The sequence below is a fragment of the Accipiter gentilis genome, chromosome 4 (assembly GCF_929443795.1).
Source record: "Accipiter gentilis chromosome 4, bAccGen1.1, whole genome shotgun sequence".
In the NCBI taxonomy this organism is placed as follows: Eukaryota; Metazoa; Chordata; class Aves; order Accipitriformes; family Accipitridae; genus Astur; species Astur gentilis.
Window position 1 is genome coordinate 2,387,082 of NC_064883.1, and position 22,099 is coordinate 2,409,180.

The following is a 22,099-nucleotide window of genomic DNA, read 5'->3' on the forward strand; positions in this document are numbered from 1 at the left end:
CAGCAAGGACACAGCTCTGCAATCAGACATTTCTGCTTGCTGGAGGTTTAGAGTCTTGAAAGCTGTTAACAGAGAGAGGAACTGCAGGTGTCCAGACCAGAATGTTAAAAAAACCACAGATGTCCTCTCCAGGACAGTGACATAGTAGGTAGCAGTAAACAAAAATCACCTCTGGTTACTGATTTTTTTTCCTCTGAAATCCAAGTTTTTGGATTTCTTAGATATGCCATGACCAAATGGTATTGCCCTGAACTTACTTTCTCATGACAGCTCATCTGGGAATAAGGGAAATGAAATTTCATATTAACTTCATTATGAACATAAATTAAAAAAATCACATTGTCCTCTGAATTGCACCAGCTGCTGGAACACGAAAAGCAATGGAGTTACAGCAGCACAAATAAGAAGAAAATCCTATCTTTTTATTTAACTAGAAAGTCCAAAACGCTTGATAAAATGTCTTAATAAATACAGTCCCTATAATAAATAGCAATAAATTCATTCAAAAGGGCTCATAAGAGACACCAATTTTTTAAGGATACCTACTGTTGATGTATATCTATGCATGCTCCCTTAACTGTGAGCTGAGGTAGTACAACCTCTGCATGACAGCATTTCTCCACGAGAGAAGGCATTCTGAAGTGAGTCAAGACTTTGCACTTTAAGAAATGGAAGAAGTGTACTGGCTTATATTTTGTTCTGACAATCTGTTTCTAAACTGCATCAAAAGCATGTAAATGTTCTTTAGAGCATATAGGCTGCGCAACTACTCGTAAGTAGCAGACATTGTACAAGCCCACTTCTGATCACAGACAAATTTTAGAACTGAAACTCTGGTACCAAAACTATTTTCAGGAACAAATTCCTACACAATTTGGTGCACAGATATCAGATAATTTACTGTGTTTCCAAAGGTGCCAGATTGCCAAAAGTCTCCATGAACAACATTTCAGGTTCATATGCATATATACATGCCTTCTTAGATGGCATGTGGAAGCCAGGTTGCATGTATACAGTGCATCAAGTAAACATTGGTTGGAAAATTGACAGATGTGCTAAAACAGTGTGTCTTGCAACAGATTGACATTCTGTGGGCTGGCAAACCAACTGCAGGGAAAAACAATGCATGGCAGGAAGACAACTCACAGGAAGGTTACAGTTAATGCTCCCCCCCACCCTTTATCATATCCTCTTCTGTTATTTACTGCTGCTTATAGCTTCCCATTCACCCTGCAATGATACGGGAAAATGCAACGTCTGGAAAATTGGCGGAAGTCACTCCCTTAGCACTTAATGAACCTGATTCTTGTCTGGCAGCTGATCGACCTTGCCGCACCTCCATTTAAATCCAAGGAGCTTAGTTTTGATTAACACTTGTGTAACTAAGGCGAACATAGTCTCTCACACCTGATACTTAAATTTTCTTTAGTGACTGAGCAGAGACTTCCATATAAGTAGCATTCCTTGCATTAAAAGTTGCATTCTGGGCTCTGTGAAGTTGATAACAAAATGCTCACTGTTTCTGATTTTTTTTCTGGCTTTTCAAGGATATCTAGGCAATTTAGAGTGGACAAGTGCACAGTCCTACAGTACAGAGAGACAGTAATGTGACAGATGAAGATGAATGATACACTCATAAAAATAGAGAACTTTGAATATCCCTTCTTCTGTAGATTTAATTTAAGTCAGATCCTTCAATATTGTATGGATGTGGTTTATATTAAAGAGTTTGAGAACAATCCCTAAGCAGTGAATTGAACACTTTATCATTCGAAAACGTAATACAAAAGTGAGTTAAAAAATACAAGATATGAAAGACCTGAGAAAAAATTAATGGTCATGCTCTCATAGCTCCTAGTAATAAATGATGTCTCACATGCAGATTGAAAATCACTTGCCTTTTGCTTATGATGAGTTTTTCCATTTTAGATTACTGAAATAGAAAAAGAGGACTTGAAATATTTCTAATTACAGGGAAAATCTGAACTGGAAAATGTATCTCGTTTCTTTACATGCCTCTTATTGGTTTTCTGAGAGATACATCAAGTGCCAATTTGAAATCCAGCAGATGTGGATGGATTCCAACTCTCTCCAGATAGCAGAGGTTTGTATGCAGCTGAGCCCTGTGTATTACCAAACACGGTTATTTGAAACCTAAATGTATGGGTCCTTTGTACTATCTTTTTGGGTACAGCAAAAGACGTAAGAAAGGTTTACATTTGATCATTCAGCATGAAAGGTACTGTAGGACTAGGCGAAGGAGCCCCCCCCCCCCCCCCCCCCCAACAGCCCAGGTTGTGGGAATGACCCTATTCCAGCTCTTCTCTCAGCTCCCACTGTAATGGCACTCCTCTAAAATGGGAACAAAAGACACAGGCAGAGTAGGGAATGCTAAAACTGTATTTTCTTTCTCAGGGCCCATTAACAAAACATACTTTAGAGAGGTCTCAATTTACAGTGGGAGCCAGGCAGACCTAAGAGCACAAAAATACAGGAAAATCAAAGAGGTGGTTTAAAATCTCTCTCTCTTTCCCCCATCTCTCCACTACCCACAGTGACCGAAATCAAACAACACCATTTATGCCACTGCCAGCAAAGATTTTGAAGTTAGAAATTCTGAACTTTTTCAGTAGCTGTCTTTGAGCAGTAGTTAAATCAGTTATCAGTTGACTTCCAAGGGTCCCTTCCCAATTAATTTTTTCTGTGTTCCTATGATGATTATGTAACAATAGATCTACCAGTGAAAAGCATCAAGAAATATCAGCCTTTGGACCTTTTAATCCATCTTCTATTTAGGAAACTAACTTCATGCATTTCAGGAAGCAAAGGAGAAGTAAAGTTCAAATGAGAAGACACAGATCAGAATGACTTTCCAATAATCAGCTTCCAGAAAACTGACCTCCCCTTACATGTGTTCCCATCATAGTGAAGAGATTTACAGAGTCTATTTTCCTTCCTTTTGCGATTGTAAAACTTCAAACTTAACACTAGGCCATCCCTGAGTGGTGCCTTTCCATTTTATTCTTTCCCAAATGCCTTTCAGGCCACACAGGAATTTAAATTCTTCCTTTAGCTATGTAGTTTTGCAGCCTTGCTTCCCAGCACTATCCCCCTCTTCAAAAACAGATCGTGTTTCTGGATGAGAAATTTCAAGGGCCTGTCACATGCACTGATGATATCTCATTGTGCTTTCCACACTTATTTTGGGCACCATCAGATTTGCCCCTTGCCTACATGTAATCGGCTTTTGATATCCTCCTGAAAAGACTATGGTTGGCAATATTTCCATCCAAATCCTGGCATTTAAGTGAGGGCCCAGAATTAGGAGCATATTCACCACCTGTATTCAGTGAATGGCCTTCTGGAAGGCCTTGACCACCTCCACACACAGAGGCACACAAAACTGTAGTCAGGTGCAAAGTGTCAGCCAGTAAAGAAACTGCGAGTTTAGACTTGATTATCCATTTGAAGAAAACGCAATGGAACTAATAATTCCATGTGACTACTCAGATGCTTGCAGCTGGGTTTATTTGCATGTTGCATGGGATTAGAGTGCTTGAAATTTAACAAGAGTAGTATTGAGCAGGGGATATGTCGTAGTTTCAGCCCGGCCGGTAACAAAGGACCACGCAGCCGCTCGCTCACTCCTCCGCCCCCCGCCGGTGGGATGGGGAGGAGACGGAGGAGAGAAAAGGAAAAAGAAACTGGAACTTCGAGGGTTGAGATAAAGGCAGTTTACTGGGACAAACACAAAGAGATTACAACAACAACAACGGCAATAATGAAAAAAAGTATACAAAAAGAGTGATGCACAGTGCAACTGCTCACCACCCGGGACCCGACGCTCCGCCACTTCCCCCACCGAAAACAGAGACCACCCCCCGGCCTGCTCCCCATTTCTATACTGAGCATGATGACACATGGTATGGAATAGCTCCTTGGCTAGTTCAGGTCAGCTGCCCCGGCTATGCCCCCACCTCCCAGGTTCCTGTAAAAGTTAACTCTATCCCAGCTGAACCCAGGACAGGATAACAGGGGATATCTCAGGGGATAACATTTTTCTTCCATTTCTGTTGCTGCACAACTACTGGGTATAACAAACATTACTGTTAATTTACCAGAATTTGGATTTCTTATTCCTAGTAATCACACCTTGCCAGTATAAGGTGCAATTGTTTGTGCTGAACCATGCATATGTTAGCCTACTAGTCTTGCTCACTTAAGCACACTACTGAATTTTTCTACCAAGACATCGGCTTTATCAGTATACATTAAATCAGCATGCTTTGGATTTGTTGCCTGTAGTCTTGGCTTGAAAGCATAGGTTGAGCTTCTATCAACTCCATCTCTTTTCACATCAAATCCGTTAGAGTGAATAGAATGCCATGAGGTAATCACTGAAGATGAGATTTGGTCCCAAACTCGTGAATGGTCCAATCACTCCATCCAGCTGCATAGTATTTCTGTATGACAGTTTTCTTTTTGGCTGAATGGAGATGACTGTAAGGAGAAGTGTCTTCCTGGCAAAATTTGAAGCAAAGGCCAAAGTCTAATGACTTTGTATTTGTAGAAGTGGCTCCAGGTAAATTTATTCTTAAAAGCATTGGTTTCATTATTGCAGTTACAGACTTTTCTAAGGAAAAGAGAAATACAAAGGTAGAGTGGTAGAGTAGAATAACCAATGAGAAGTGGCACTTTTATTTTGGGGAAAAACATCTGTTTCAAAATACCCAGATTAAGGTTTACCCAGAAATGACTTCTGTGGGTTTTGAGGCTCCTAGAAAGTGGTTAGGTGCCTGTGAGATGCAGAGTAGGCTCTACTTCAATACTGAAATAAGTTACTCCCCAGTTCTGATAAAGGCTGAAGGAAAGGGTCTTTTGATGGGATTTGCAAGGCTGCATTCTTCCCCAGCAAAGGTTGTCACTGTGTATTGACTGGAGACATTTTTGCAGAGTCCCATGGCTAGGTGGTAATGAGATCTGCATTGGAGAGAGCACCCCATACAGGAACTCTACACAGGGGGTCACCACACAGTCTGAAGAGCCACTGCTCCCCAGCTCACCTTAGGATCAGGCCACACCATGGTAAATATTTTTGGAACTTAAAGACCCCCCTCAAAGTGGGCAGTTCTGGTCATATTTTGCTGGCCTTAAAAAGGAAGTTTATCTCATACCATTTCCTTTATAAACTAGAACTACTGATAAGAGACTGATCCTGCAAAATACAAGCCTCCCTGTGCCCCATGGGTTCTGTCAGCATGGAGAATGCTCTTCCAGGCTTTAAAACAAATACAAATCACTCCAGCCATATTGCCTTTACCACTAGGATTCCCAGGATTAACCTATCCAAACCTCCTTGTGGAACAATGATCCCCGCTTTCCCCTCTTTATCAAAGTTACCACAGACACAGGATTGTATAGCCATTGAGTCTGGCTCTGCTTTACACCATGTCTCCTAGAATGCCGCTTTGGCTGTATAAACTGTTGATTATGGCAGCTCTAGGGCCCTTTGCAATATAGGGATAAATGCTTTGCATTTTATTTCTGCCAAATGTAGACAACTCTTTACAGATTGTACAATATCAGTGCAGATTATTTTATTTTTTTTAAATATATATATGATAAGAAGAGAGGCATCATTCTGCAAGGATCATGCCAACTGATTTTATATCCACTTTTTTTTCCTTTAGTCCTTCTGAGAAAAACAGATCAATTGATAGGAAGGGGGGACAGGGAAAAATCTAAGGTTTCACTTTGGCAGAAAGGGCTCATCTCACCTAGCTTCAGCTGTCTTGAAGAAAGGTGATCCAAGACAATCACACAGGACTATTCATCCTCTCTTAAGAACAGTGGGTTGAATTACTCTCGGGAGCTGTCTGCCTCTGTTCCTCTGTCTCCAGACATGACTAAGATAATTCATGTAGATTAAGGGGCAAGCCTTAAGATGGCTGAAGTCAAGATATAATTAATATGACCCATGTATTGAAGCCCACTTCTTGCATGAGAGGAAAAAAAGTAAATTCCAGTGAGTAAATGACAGGCTCTATTTTCCTTTTAATGCAGGATACACTTTCAAGCAGCTTTTTATACCCACTGTTTCTAATCTGGAATTTAAATGATGAATTCTTGCTTCCTTGCTTGCCTAATAGATTTTGCTTTTATTTACAAACTTCAAGGTCTCATGCTTGGTCCTTAATATTTTGTAAATGTAAAGGCACTGTTATGGATATGAATAGACACCAGAGAACCAGCCTTCAGGCTGGAAGGAAAATGAAGCCTGCAGGGCTGAGGGAATATGGCCTGGCAATTGAAACAAGGTGGAAGAAAGGAAGGCAACCTTAAAGATGCCTGCTGATAAATAGTTTTGTGACCCTGTTAAGCGATCATATTCGCTCTGGAGTCCTACTTGTGCAAGTAAAAATCTAGGAAAAAGTGCCAAACAAAATAATTTCAGTTTGAGGAACTGTTTCTTGTGCAGAATACTAAAAATTTAAAGTACACACTTCCCCCCAGCTTTCTATTTTCTGTTTCTCTAGCATTTTTACAGAAAGCATTACAATACAATAGTAGCAGTGTTTTTGTAGCCATGATGGCTGAGCAATATTAGTTAGTGTGATCCTGCCTGCTGCTTCTCCCTCAGACCAGAAGAAAAGTTTGCATGTGTGAAGACTTGTCTCTGTTCTCCAAGTGTTTCAGCTGGTCTAGTGCAGCTATTCCCTCTCCCTTCAAGCTTATAGTTGCTTCAAAGAGAACATGCAGACACCTTTAGTGTCTGAGGTTACTAAACAAGACCAGGATCAATGCTTCCCTGCAACAAAGGCCTCACAAGAATTGAATGCATGTTTCAATCTAGCAAGCAAAAAGGCAGGAGCAGGGCTGGGTGTACACAACAGCAAGCACAGAATGTGAAGAGGACTTTGGGAATAACACCCGACACCTCCAGCCTCACTAGCAGACAGATACTCAGCTCTCTGCAAAAATGACTCGTACTAATTTGAAAGTGTAGAGGAAAAGCTTTGGCAGCACAGTGAAAGAGGCAACTCTTCTTCCATGGAACCTAAAGGCTGTTCTTTAGAAAACAGCATATTCGATGCCATATTAATCTCACCAGGATCATTTCCCAAGATCGAGAATGAAAAGAAACTGTGGGTAATTGGCTAATCAACATTCCCCTGCTGACAAGCGCTATTGAGGAGCTACAGTGTCACTCACTGATAAACAGATAATTTCAGATTTGTTAAAACGCTCTAATTATTACAAGTCATTTACAGAAAGAAAAGGTGACAACAGGCTGTTGGGGAGGGAGTGGCAGAGATGAGATTTCAGAAATGCTCTGCTTTTTCCTAAAATTCTTTTCGCTAATTTCCAAGAGTGATGTTATTTCTTAATAGACCTGACAGTTGAAAAATCCCAATGTGAGAACAGCACAACATGTGGGCAAAATTTGGCAGTACAGATGACTGCATCCAAAACTCATACCTCTTATGATTTGCAGGCAAGTCTGCAACCCTACATTCATTACAGCTAGAGCTTACTGTGATTTTGGCTGTCACGGCATTAGCACTCTGTTGTTGATAAAAGTAAAATGACATCACAGAAAATGGACACTTCATATTGCCTCCAGGTATTCTATCCAGCTCCCATTGTTCCTAAGGCTGCAATGCTGTGGCCTCTAGCAAGGATATTCCTGAGAAGACCACATTAAAAGTTGACATTTCTTCTCTGTAGGAAATTCTAGACTTCTTTTCTTCCTTCTTTGGAATAAAGAACAGAAATTTCAAGAGTTTCCCATGAAAGTGAAAAGTTTCCAAACATTTTGTTTCCAAATAGTTAAAATTACTGTTTTTTCAAGAGTGTTGAAGAAATTGAAACCGGAGACTATGACAGACTCTTGCTTAATGCCCAGCTCCTAGAGTAACAACAGGGAGACAGAAGCAGCAAAGCCCGGAAGTCCATGGGTGAGGCAGCAGACTGGGAGTGTGGGAATCAGTGTTCCAGCTCACTGGCAATGGTGTCCAGAGTAGGGTCTTTACACAGAGCAGGCTTTTTGGTTGACTTAAATAAGTCCTGCTTTCCACAGGAGCCACCATCAAAAAACAGAGAACAACATCTCACCCTTTCTTTCTTTCTCCCAAATATGGAAGGGAGACTGTTCTGGGCAGAATGAAATGTTGGAGTTTGAGAATTTGTGGGGTTTTTTGCTTCTTTTTTTTAACTTTAAATTTAGGTCAATTTAAGAAAGAAATGTATTGAATCTCTTTTTCACTCAAAGTATCTGTAAATTACTTGTATGGATATAAATAGCTATTTTTTTCAGGAAAAATAAAAGGCAGTTTATATGTAGAAAATTTCAGCAGTGTCTACATGAAAGTCCTGAGAGAGACCCCCAGCATGAGCTCTCAGCTGTACAACAGTGGGCCAAACTCCAAGTGGACCAAAGGCTCATTGGGCTTCTGGCCTCCAAATGCCTGAGAGAGCTCCCAGCAGCTATAAAAACCCATAGAAGTCCCATGGTACTGAAGAAGAGACTGTTGCTGGGGTCTACAACCTCCTGCCAGGCAAACAAGTGTGAAATGATGAAAACCTCCTTATGGTTTGCTGTCAGTTTGCTAAAATTGACAGAGTTCCACAAATCATTCCAGATGTGATGAGTCACCATTTTCTGACAGAAAAAATTGGTTTGACTGGAGAACATCCAACCCATTCTATTCTTGGGATGGCTAGAAATTCCGTTGTACTAGACTTCCTCTTGTTCTTTGACCTACGACAAAACATGACCACAGCTAATGGAGCCCAGAGCAGCATGCTTCAGTCAGTCAGGCTTCCAAGCACATTTCCCACGAGTATCTCATTTCAAGGAGTACCACTAGTTTCAAGCTAAAAGCACCTCCAGCACTGCCACAAAATGTGCTATCCCTTTCACTGTGATTGCCAAAAATCTTTGCCCTCAGAAAGAATGTTAAAGAGCAGAGATAACAGGAAGACCATTTTATACTAAGAAAATTCAGCCAAGTGCAGTTTACTTTTCAGAATGAGTGATTTTTTTAAAATATCCCTAAATTTGTTCTGCAATTGAATTTTGACAGATGGAGAGGCATGTATCAGTCTTACAGTAAGCTGGAAGAAAGTTAACGATCCCCTGAAAATCAGGTTGGTATGTCCTGAAATGTGAGTTTGACTAGCCTAGCTACAAGCAACACTGTTTTCTACCCTTGTTAGCAAGGTACCTACCCTCATGTGACTTGTTAAGTGCTGCGACTATCTGTCCATCCAGTTCCCAATAATATGCTTAAGCAAGCATGGCAGAGTGATGGCAGTGTCAGAGACACTAAGCTCCTAGCAGTTTCATGAAGGCTGGGTAGAGTCAGGCTATCAGTGCCTCCCATGAGGAAAAAAGGTGCAGTGTTTATTAGATACCAGAAAGTCTGCAATATCCAAAGCCCCTCTGAACAACCCACTGTTGGTAAGGCTTGAGCAAGACCTTGCAACTTAAGCTGTGAAGTCAATCACCAAAGAAATTCATAGGAGAGTAAGTTTCCTTCCCTTTGATGCTTACAGAAAAACTGGATTTTTCTAATAGAAAGCAAGACAATGTTAGTAGGAGATAAGATTTTTTTCCCAACTTTTAGCAAACTAGTCTTAGTTGTTTGCTGCTGCTTCTTTAGTACAAGGATTAATGCAATTAGTAGTTTGTTAGTTTGGGATAGTTACAGAATTGGAGTCAATCTGGCTGTGATAGTCCCTGTGAGACAAGGTGAAAACAGCTTGCACAGGCAAAAACTTGGCTATCTTTTAACAACTCTGTCAGTCAGTCTAACAAAATACCTAACACCTCCATTCAGAGAATGCTTCATCAGTCATTACATTGGCATAGCTTGCAGTGATTTTGAAGCAAGCTTTGTAAAAACAATAGATGGCAGAATAGCTGTATGATTTTGCATGAACAGCAATATTGTAACCTGTGTTGACTCTTGTTTTGGTAAAACAAAAAATTATATGAATAATGAACATTTTGTCATTTTTTGAAAGACCGTTGCCACAAAGTGCCCTCTATATTTTAGATTAAGTGATGGCCATACTCATACATTGCACAAAGGAGAAATGGGGAAACCTGGAACCTCCTGCAGTAAGTGAGAAGCGGCCCAGAGCGGAAGTTGAAAAGACCATTATGATTTAAATAATTTTATCTAATTTGGAGAGCAGAATGTTTGAATTGCTAAACGTTAAGAAAGCAAGCAAACCATTCCAAGATCCTTAAGTGAATTTTTGACACACAGTGTAAAATCTGCAAGGACTCAGCAGCAGTGTAAATTTGCATTTCCATAGTCATCCCTGCTGAGATGATCTCAGATGAAACAGTGGGATCCACATATGTAATTTAGCGCAGGAACTATTCAAGCCTTCTCTAGTGAAACATATAGTATATTCAATTATTTTTATGCATCCTTATTTGCCAAATGCTGATGTTCCTTAAAAAAATTCTAACCAATTTAGCTTCATTCCTGTCAGGAAATTAGTACAAAATGACAACTGGCTTTTTTAAAGAAGTGTTGTCTCGACTGTTCTGATGTGTTTACCAGGATGATGCAGTGCAGCACATGTTGTTAGGGCCAAAGCAAAGATAAAAAAGTAACAAAATGGGCACTCTGACCTTATTCTTATATTTAAATCCATCCTTGTTTAGCAGAACATTTAAACACCTGCCTTGCTGAATCAAGGGCCAAAGCATATCCGCTGCGTACCTAGTACTTGCTTACACAAGCCTCTTTTATAATGTCAAAGTGCCTCTGAATTATTCACTTCACAACACACTTGATAGCAAAATATTCATTCTATCACTGGGGAACTGAAGTATTTAAGTTTCCCCTTTCTGCAGTATCCCTCTATGGGTGGGCCCATTGCCTTGGCCAAGGGGTCCAGAGCAGCTCGTGTTGTCACTGCTTTTGCTGCACCCAGTACCAGGCAGCCAGTTCCATGCTGCATACCACTTCATGGAAACCCTGGCTCCACAGCTCTCCCATATACCTCCATTTTTCCTCTGTCAAAGGCATTTCTAGCACACAGCTCATGCCGCGTACAATACTTGTCTGCCTTGTGCTTGACATGGCAGTTTACCTCCTTGGACCTTAGTATAGATCACATTTAGTTTTAGTGCTGTTTTTAAACTCCTCTAGATGAAGCCACTCCACATCCCTGTAGGTGACCAATATCACAGTCATAAACTCTCCTATCTCATGTGGCACAGCTTGAGGTACATTGGTATAAAGATCCCATCTCTCCTCCAGGTCCCTCATGGTCCCTCTTTTGGGTTGAGACATCTTAAAAACCTTTTAAAGGTTCTCTAAGCATTAATCTCTATGCTAGTGCAGGAGGTCATGTGCTGATATGATACTTTTTGCAATGGCAGTGGATGACCAGACTGGTTGGAGGACCAATACCAGAGGAACTTCCTGCCCAGTGGAGCAATGTTTGTTCAAACCCTACATAGCTGTTAATTTTTGTCCAGAAAGAGACCTAGTTACTCCATTCCAGGTGAAATCTCAGGATTGGTCTAGCAAGCAGCCAGCACATACAGTCAGGAAAATGAGATACTGAAGCATAGCCAGGTGTCAATCACTAGTAAGTGTAGTGAAATAAAAGCAGATCAAGCAGTTGGTACTGAGGATCCTGTGCAAGTCATTTTGTGTGTTTTACTTCAGACTTGAGTTAGCCTGATTTGCCAGATTGAATGTTCCCACATTTCAAAGTGGGTCTCTCTAGGTAAGGTGTCCCACAAGCCCAACTAGGCATGATAAGTCTGCACAAGCCAGACACCACCATGACAGATCTAAACATTGCAGCATTTCTGCCCTTTGTTTGCGTATTGCAATAAGGGATTTGTGGCAGGTCACCAGATATAGGTCCGTGGCAAAGCTGCTCATCAAATTCAAATTTCAGCCTAACCACTGGATTATTCTGGGTTAGAAGAAGGGGGCTTAAAGCTTTATCAGTGTGTAGGTGGCAAATAGAACAAGTGGTTATCTACACACATAGAGCAAGGGTAGAAAATATGGTTAGCAATGGCTTTTTAAGCCTTTCTGTGAAATGATCCATTACTAAATATATCTTTTCTTTTACATACCATATCTGAAAGGGGGATTATGATCAAAATGTCATTTTTAATTGTATTTTCTATCCTTGACTTTGTAACATTTAGAATAAACTCCAACTCTTTTCCCCTCAAAAAAGAGAGACTGTACTCTTCCCAACCATATAACATAAAATGAATTATTTACAGTTCCAGGAGAGAGATTTCTTTTTAATCAGTTGTATAATTAATGAATCCTTAGTGTCTGTTTTACCAAATGGTTAGTATTTTGTAAATTCTTAGAAAACTGATTTTTACATGATGATATGAATGGTAGCTACGTAAACCTGAGCAAAAATGAGCTGGTTTACAAGACAGACAGAAAGTCAGGAGGAAAACATATACAAACTTTGCCATTACTTCATTTAGGATTTGGTACATGGAGTTTAGTACACAAATAAAAAGCAGCTTAAGATACTACTTTTACCAATGCACATATAAACCACAGAAAGCATGAACAGGAAGAGATGTATATGCTGTGTGGCAGACAGTGTGAACAGAAGGTGAATTGCAGAAAAAATCTTTTAAAGGAAATGTGTCACTTTCTGCCATTCAAGTATGTTTATTTTGACCCTAGGAAACTTATAGCTGATGTAATTTTATCAGATTTTTTTATTTTTAGTAACCTGAAAACCAGAATCCCTAATTTCAGCACTAATTTTACTGTAAACAAACAGAATTAGACACAAAGACCAGAATATTTTTATCTTCTGACATAAGGACAGAAGCTGCAGCTGTTTCAAAGGTACTAAAGCTTTTGCATGTCTAATCAAGGGCAATGGTGTAGGTGTAAGAGATTAAGAACTCAAAACGTGAAACAACAATCAGCTGCATTTGGACTGCTTATATGAGAAAGGGATTCTGTTATGTTCATCCGCATTTTGAACTTCTTGATTAAGAAAATTTTAGGGCAGACTCCTGGCCTCCTCAAAGTCATCGCATAGCTGCCTGGACCCACCATGTATCAGAAGTGCTGGCACAGTACAGTCTGGTAGCACCAGATTATATATTAGGGAGTAAAATCAGGGAAGGGAACTATGGCTACAACCTGTGCTCCTAAATAAATCAGAAGATAGGAACTTTTGCAAATATTCTTCATAGTAATCTGTAGTGTGCAAAGCAATCAAATAATCTCCTTTAGCACTGAGACTGATTTGAGAGGGAATCAGCAATCTTGTAAAGCTTTTTATATTGAGACCTCTGTGATTTTGTTTGGATTTGCTGAAAAAGCCTGACTGAAAAAAGCACCAAGGTTACTGACACTGTCTTCCCTCCTTTGCCACTGGCAGGAAGTCTAGGGCAATGAAGCATTTTAAATTTCAAATCTTAACATTTGCATGAAGCGGGATTATGTCAAGACACTGGGGAGAAAGCAGTTCATACAACAGAAGTAGTCTTTGAGGCAGACCAGTGACTATTATACATCTGAAGTTAACCATTTCAGAACATGCAACTATCTCCTCCAAGCACAGAGCAGCTGTCTTCATTTTATGCCATCCTAAACGTCTAAAGAACAGGCACAGCAAGGCAAGCATGGCCTGCAACAAAGAACCAAAAGGAAAAACATTTGCAGGAAAAAGAGGAAGCAGCAAATTGACAAAGATCTGATAGTTTTAGGCTCCTAAGGCTTGAGGATGTGTTGAATTATAATTTTTTTTCTAATTTACCAGACATGGCCAGATGTTTGAAGCCACCCTCCATGTCAGCAGGAGTTTTGTTATTCACTTGCAGAGGATAAGGAACTCAGAACCTCATCACTTTAATTCTTCTGGTTCTTTAGATGCAAACTTCTGGTTTGATGTCTTTGCATTGCATTGCCTAGAAAGGCAAATTCTTTTTCAAGTCCAGAGACTATTGTCGAGACAGTGCAAAAGCAATAATGCTACACTAAGTTTATATATTTTTAAAATTTCCAGATGGAGCTAACAGCCCAATCTACTGATTCCGAACACAACAGAAAACAAAACAGCTTTTATTTGTATCATTATTTTTAATAGTGACCCGGGAATCTGGAGAGATGGGCATCTACTTATAATTTTATGTGGTGTCAAATATTATTAAGGAAATACTAATGCTTGCTGCTTTGCACCTGCAAAAGTCTCTATTTTGAAAAAAGACTTTTTCCTCTGTCCTTTTACCAGCCAAAATGTTCACTCGTAAAATTACCATTTATGTGACCATAAAATCAGAATCAGAATCAGGATGCAATTCATAAATTCCTTTGAGGTAGGTAAATATTTCTTCCATTACATAGAAAAGCTAATGAGTTGTGTAAGCTGAGCAATTTTCCCTTAAAGGCACATCATTAGAACTGGAGAATTCTTATATTTAATTTCGTTCATTTCTCTACCATGTTGTCTTTCGAACTGGAATTCTTTGAGGATTTACACTAGGTCACGTGTGGACAACATGACGATTTGAGGGTGAATTTTTTAATTTTCTTTCTTGATTTTTTCCTATCTCAATTCATACACAGTGGGTTTTATAGCTTTCTAATAAGGAAGGCCAAGCAATTGCTTGATGGCTATGAAAAAAATAGAAATCAAGATTTCAACATCAATTGAAATTGAATTTTCTCAAGTTATCTTGTCTTCAGTAACTTAATTTTATTGAGAAATATATGCGCAGTTGCCTTCTTCCTTCCCCTCCCCATCTCAGTCTATTCTTGTCTTTTCAGATATTTGAAATTTATGTGACAGGAAGAGAAAAGAACACATGGATGCTTAAGGTCATCTTCATAATTTTGTACTTTGACCACATCTCCATCTACTTTCTCCTTGTCCTCTACAGAACTGACTGAGAACAACTCACTTGGTTATGACCAAGATGAACAGAGACATGTCACGTTCAGGATCACACCAACTGTCTGTGGTGAAAGCCAGTTTTCTTCCCTACCACAACACTGAGTCCACCTTCTCTGACTACTGACCGTAGAGCTGAGGTAACTACACAGTTTTGGTAAATCAAAGTGAATAATCAAAACTGAATAGGTATTTCTTATTGAAATATAGGCTTGCTATGTTCTTCCAGCTAACCTTACCATCTCAACATCATCAGATGAAACTTTCTGAAGCTGGTCTATATTAATTTCAACACCCTCATTTATTTCCCCCATTCTGGTAATAAGAGCATCTAAAAAGATTTTCCCTTACAAACTACCCACTAATTGGAGACTGCTCTTTGCCCTAAGGTGTCTTTGTATTCTCCCCTCCCCTTGGACACAAGAATGCAGCTTCAAGAGCCTGGCCATTCACTTGTCTCTTCCATCTGAAAAAAACCCCCATCTGTTCCAACATCCCTTTTTAAAGATATTTCTGCCGTTTGCTGGCCATCTTATTCCATTTGGAAATGGAGGAATGTGGCAAATATCATTTACATCAGTAAGTTGTGCTTTGGATACTCTGCAGCTGACTTAGATTTTAATTTTCTTAATGCTTACGAAGTTTTATCTCTGGAAGTTAGAGCCTTTTTGAACATGTTAAGCACTTGGTTATTTCCACTGACAAGATCAATTCAGTACCAAATTAGAAACTGTCTAAACTTTGGTACTTTGAACAAAATGAGTGTAAAAGAGACAGAGCCTGTATTTGTTGAACTCAAAGTGAAAAAATTTCTAAACTCCAAGTAACATTCCTGAGCTCACTTTTACTCACATTAGCATCAAGCATCATGGGTCAGATTTTGAACTTGTTCAACAATGTGTATTGGGTCTGGCTGAGATGGAGTTAGTACTCCCTATAGCAGCCCTCATAGCACTGTGCTCTGCAGCTCTGTAGCTAGAAAGGTGTTGATAACACACCAGTGTTTTGGCTACTGCTGAGCAGTGCTGGCACAGCATCAAGGCTGTCTCTCCAACATTTTTGCCCTCCCCTCAATGGCAGGCTGGGGCAGGGCAAGATCTTGGGACGGGACATAACCAGGACAGCTGACCTAAACTAACCAAACAGATATTCCATACCATATGACGTCAGCTCAGATATAAAAGCTAAGTGAAGGGAGACGGAGGGGGGGGCATTTTTGTCTTCCGGAGCAAGCACTACGCGTACTGGAGCCCTGCTTCCCAGGAAGTGGCCAGACATCGCCTGCTGATGGGAAGTAGAGAGTAACATCATTTGTTTTTTCTTTGCTTTCGCGCGCGACCTTTGCTATCATTTTATTAAACTGCCCTTATCTTGACCCACGAGCCTGTCATTATATTTTTCTCTCCCCCGTTCCAGCTGAGGAGGGTGAGTGATAGAGCGGCTTTGGTGGGCACCTGGCATCCAGCCAGGGTCAACCCACCACAGTCCTTTTTGGCGCCCAACGTGGGGCACGACAACGGCAGTTTTGCATTAAGCGTTCTATAGCTAGTTATTAAGTGGCAAGCTCCTGTGCAGGTCACAGAGCTTGTTAGCTGCTTGCTTATCTCTAGCTTGCTGAGTTTGGGAACATGTTAATGCAAATAATGGCTGTGTGCTTTGTCCTGGCACTGATGGCTTTGCTGTGCTGTGGGAGCTATCTTGTGTGGAGAATGAAGGAACGTGGGAACGTGCTAATACAAATAGTGTCTATGTGCTTTGTCCTGGCAGTGATGGCTTTGCTGTGTTGTGGGAGCTATCTTGTGGAGGAGATGAGGGAACACATCTCCCTCTCCCTACCAGGCATTGATGTGAATGGTTTTATTATGCAGGCTCCCGAGGTCCTTGTTCACCCTTGCGTGAGCTGTTCAATACTAATAATTAATACTGGTGGCATATTATGGGTATTGTGGAACCTGGTCTCTTCCTGGTATAAGAGGAGGCAAGTTTTAGGTGAGGCAATATTGAAATGTGCCCTCAAGCGACCAGTCCCTTGGTGGCAGGGTATATGGAAGGATTTGGGCAGATTCCTAGGACGGTTATCACCTCCCATAATCTGGGATTTTACATCCGAACAGGCAAGTAACCCTGGCAAACTGACACACCACCTGATAGAAGGGTGCCTTGCCTATCCCAATGAAAACCAGCAGCTTCTCGCACTGTACTGGGGCCTGGCCTATGCCTACCGAGCCACAGTTCAATACTCTCAGAGGACCATGGTTGAGGCAGGGACCCAGACTGCATCTAAGGACACGATGCTTGAGATAGGGACCCAAACAACAACTACAGTAATTGCCCCAGTAGTGAAACGGAAACAGTGGACAAGGAGATCAACGGGTCCATACCATCGATTAGTGAGGGAAGAAGAAGAAGAGGAAAGGCTTGATTTAGAAGCTGGTCCTTCGATAAGGAAATTGGAGGAAGGAGTGAGGGAACTTAAACAAGAAGCAGAAACTACCCGGTCCCTGACGTCCTCAGAACTTCGGGACTTGCGGAAAGATTACAGCCGCCAGCCAGGTGAGCGGATTGCTGCCTGGCTGCTCCGATGCTGGGATAACGGGGCTTATAGTCAGCTACTGGAAGGCAAGGAAGCGCAACAGCTGGGATCCCTCACTAGAAACCGGGGAATTGAAAGAGGAATTGGGAAAGAGGCAGCAATTTGCAGTCTCTGGAGCCGGCTCCTCTCAAGTGTGAAGGCAAGATATCCATTCAAGGAAGATCTTGTAAATTCATCAGAAAAGTGGACTACTGCAGATGAAGGCATTCAGTACCTGAGAGAGTTAGCAGTGGTGGAAGTCATCTACAGTGATCTAGATGACGAGGAAGTTTCCAAAGACCCAGAGGATGTCCTGTGCACACGAGCCATGTGGCGAAAGGTGATTCAAGGTGCCCCAGCGTCGTATTCTAACAGCTTGGCAGCAATGTATTGTCCAGATATGGAAACACCAACTGTGGAGAAAGTGTCGTCTTGGCTCCAAAACTTTGAGGAAAATCTCTGTGTCTCCTCATCCCTACAGGACAGTGCCTTGGCTGTTAGGGATGCTCCAAGAAATCAGTTCTCCCCTGCCCCAGTCAGAGGGAAAGGGAGCCCAAGGCGTATGCCACGTGGTACACTCTGGTTCTTCCTGCGTGACCAAGGGGAGGACATGAGGAAGTGGGATGGTGAACCCACCTTTAAGCTGGAAGCCCGCGTACGTGAACTGAGAGGGAAGACAGCTGTTAAGAAGGGGTCACCCAAGAAGAAGGCTGTCAGCGTAGTTGCTGTAGAGGCCCAAGAAGGCACTCAGCGATCCTCCAGGCACAGAAGAACTGAAACCACCTCCCTTGATTCTGGTGAGGGGACTTCTGGTCTGGTACCGCAAGGATCGGACAGTGAATATTCTGATGAGGAACAGCAATAGAGGGTCCCTGCCTTCGGCCAGGAGAAGGAAAGGGATGATCGGATATACTGGACTGTGTGGATTCGATGGCCTGGCACATCAGACCCACAGAAGTATAAGGCTTTGGTAGACACTGGTGCACAATGTACACTGATGCCATCAGGATACAGGGGCACAGAATCCATCTGGATCTCTGGAGTGACAGGGGGATGCCAAGAATTGACTATACTGGAGGCTGAAGTGAGCTTGACAGGGGACAAGTGGGAAAAGCACCCCATTGTGACCGGTCCAGAGGCCCCTTGTATCCTTGACATAGACTACCTCAAGAGAGGGTACTTCAAGGACCCAAAGGGGTGCCGGTGGGCTTTTGGTGTAGCCACTGTAAATGCAGAGAAGATCAAACAGCTATCTACCCTGCCTGGCCTCTCGGAAGATCCCTTTACTGTGGGATTGCTGCAAGTTGAAGAACAGCAGGTGCCTATCGCTACCAGGACAGTGCACCGTCGGCAATACCGGACAAACCGAGACTCCCTGGCTCCCATCCATGAGCTGATTCATCACCTAGAGAGCCAAGGAGTCATCAGCAAGACTCATTCACCTTTTAATAGTCCTATATGGCCAGTGCAGAAGTCTGATGGAGGATGGAGGTTAACAGTAGATTATCGCAGCCTGAATGAAGTGACACCGCCATTGAGTGCTGCTGTACCAGACATGTTAGAGCTTCAATATGAACTGGCATCAAAGGCAGCCACATGGTATGCTACAATTGATATTGCCAATGCATTTTTCTCCATTCCTTTGGCAGCAGAGTGCAGGCCACAGTTTGCTTTCACATGGAGAGGTGTCCAATACACCTGGAATCGGCTGCCCCAGGGGTGGAAGCACAGCCCTACCATTTGTCACGGATTAATCCAAATGGCACTGGAACAAGGCGATGCCCCTGAACATTTACAATACATAGATGACATCATCGTATGGGGCAACAAGGCAGAAGAAGTGTTTGAGAAGGGAAAAAGAATAATTCAGATTCTTCTGAAAGCTGGTTTCGCCATAAAGAAAAGTAAGGTCAAGGGACCTGCACAGGAGATTCAGTTCTTGGGAATAAAATGGCAGGATGGTCGCCGTCATGTCCCTATGGATGTGGTTAACAAGATAGCAACTATGTCTCCACCAGCTAACAAGAAAGAAACACAAGCTTTCCTAGGCCTTGTGGGGTTCTGGAGAATGCATATTCCAGGTTATAGTCAGCTTGTGAGCCCTCTCTATCGAGTAACGCGGAAAAAGAACTATTTTGAATGGGGCCCTGAACAACAACAAGCCTTTGAGCATATCAGACAGGAAATAGCTCGTGCAGTAGCTCTTGGGCCCGTCCGAACAGGACCAGATGTACAAAATGTACTCTACACTGCAGCTGGGGAACATGGTCTCACCTGGAGCCTGTGGCAGAAAACACCAGGAGAAACCCGAGGTCGACCATTAGGGTTTTGGAGTCGGGGGTACCGAGGATCAGAAGCTCACTATACTCCGACTGAAAAAGAGATCTTAGCAGCATATGAGGGGGTTCGAGCCGCTTCAGAAGTTGTTGGTACAGAAACATATCTCCTCTTGGCACCACGATTGCCCGTGCTACACTGGATGTTCAAAGGAAACATCCCCTCTACACATCATGCAACCAGCGCTACATGGAGTAAGTGGATAGCATTGATCACGCAACGGGCTCGACTGGGGAAATCTAACCGCCCAGGAATTCTGGAAGAGATCATGGAATGGCCAGAAGGCAGAGATTTTGGAGCATCACCTGAGGAGGTGACTCGTGCCCAAGAGGCACCACCATATAATGAGTTATCAGAAGATGAAAGGTGTTATGCTTTGTTTACTGATGGATCCTGTCGTGTGGTAGGGAACCATCGGAAGTGGAAAGCTGCTGTGTGGAGTCCCACACGACAAGTCATTGAGGCCACTGAAGGAGAAGGCGAGTCAAGTCAGTTTGCAGAAGTGAAAGCCATCCAACTGGCTCTAGACATTGCTGAACGAGAAAAGTGGCCGGTACTCTACCTCTATACCGACTCCTGGATGGTGGCTAATGCCCTATGGGGGTGGCTACAGCAGTGGAAGAAGACCAATTGGCAACGCAAGGGTAAACCCATCTGGGCAGCAGCATTGTGGCAGGACATTGCTGCCCGTGTAGAACACATGACTCTAAAGGTACGTCATGTAGATGCTCACGTGCCCAAAAGCCGTGCCACTGAAGAACATCGAAATAATGAACAGGTAGACAAGGCTGCCAAAATAGATATAGCTCAGGTGGACCTGGACTGGGAGCGTAAGGGTGAGCTATTTGTAGCTCGATGGGCCCATGAGACATCGGGACATCTAGGGAGAGATGCAACATGTAGATGGGCTCGTGATCGAGGGGTGGACCTGACCATGGAGGCCATCACACAGGTCACTCATGAATGTGAAACATGTGCTGCAATCAAAAGAGCCACCAGAGTAAAGTCTCCCTGGAACAGAGGGCGGTGGTTGGGTTTTCAATATGGCGAGGCCTGGCAAATTGACTACATTGGACCACTGCCACGAACACGCCAAGGCAAGTGCTACGTACTCACCATGGTGGAAGCAACTACTGGTTGGCTAGAAACATATCCTGTAAACCATGCCACTGCCCGAAACACCATCTTAGGCCTCGAAAGTCAAATTTTATGGCGACACGGTACCCCAGAAAGAATTGAATCAGACAATGGGACTCATTTCCGAAATAACCTTATAAGCTCCTGGGCAAAGAAACATGGCATTGAGTGGGTATACCACATACCCTATCACCCGCAGGCATCTGGAAAAATTGAGAGATATAATGGACTGTTGAAGAGTATGTTGAGAGCGCTAGGCAATGGGACATGGAAGCATTGGGATGCAAATTTAGCAGAAGCCACTTGGCTAGTTAACTCTAGAGGATCTGCTAACCGTCCTGGTCCTGCCCAAACAAAACCCCTACATACTGTGGGAGGAGATAAGGTCCCCGTGGTGCACATGGGGAAGTGGCTGGGGAAGGCAGTGTGGATTGCACCTCCCATGGGAAAAGGCAAACCCATTCGTGGGATTGTCTTTGCTCAGGGACCTGGGTGTACTTGGTGGGTAATGCGGAAGGATGGGGAGACCCAGTGTGTGCCTCAAGGACATTTAACCTTGGGGGAAAAATAATCTGTGATGTGAGTTGTATGTTGCAGGAAGTAATGTAGCAGGAATGACCTGAACTGCAGAGGAGTGAACTTCGCAAGGAACCAGACAAGTGCATCGGTGACCCAAACCAAGCCGACGTTGGTGCCCAACGATTGAACGTACTGCTTCTCCTGTCCTGACCACTCATCTTGATGGATGGGGCCCAAGTCATAACCTGTGTGTGAACATCTGAAGGAGTGGAAGAAGCCCCTGGAATATCTATCTCTTAAAGGACAAGGGATAGTAATTAATAAGAATGTATAAATCTGTACGTTGGGTATAAAAGTTGTTTAAGTATGTAGTTTCAGTTGTAAGTGTTGGTAAGAAAGGATTTCAGTAATGAGAATTAAATACAATAGTATGGTTAGAAGATATCTGTATTAAATTATGTGGGACCTGAGCAGGACGCAAATGGTATGGAATAAGGGGTGGAGATTGTATTGGGTCTGGCTGAGATGGAGTTAGTACTCCCTATAGCAGCCCTCATAGCACTGTGCTCTGCAGCTCTGTAGCTAGAAAGGTGTTGATAACACACC

General features: G+C 42.4%; 1 protein-coding gene across 2 annotated transcripts in view; it reads left to right on the forward strand.

Moving 5' to 3' along the window:
* AZI2 (5-azacytidine induced 2) overlaps positions 1-22,099 on the forward strand; it is a 1,028,525-nt gene that overhangs the window by 19,943 nt on the left and 986,483 nt on the right. The window contains exon 1 of one of the 2 annotated variants that reach the window (XM_049799287.1): positions 20,095-20,103. The exons of the other annotated variant lie outside the window; for it this stretch is intronic. The gene's annotated coding sequence lies outside the window, so the exon portion shown is untranslated. Of the gene's footprint in view, positions 1-20,094; positions 20,104-22,099 lie in introns of those variants that run through there. 2 annotated transcript variants of the gene reach the window in all.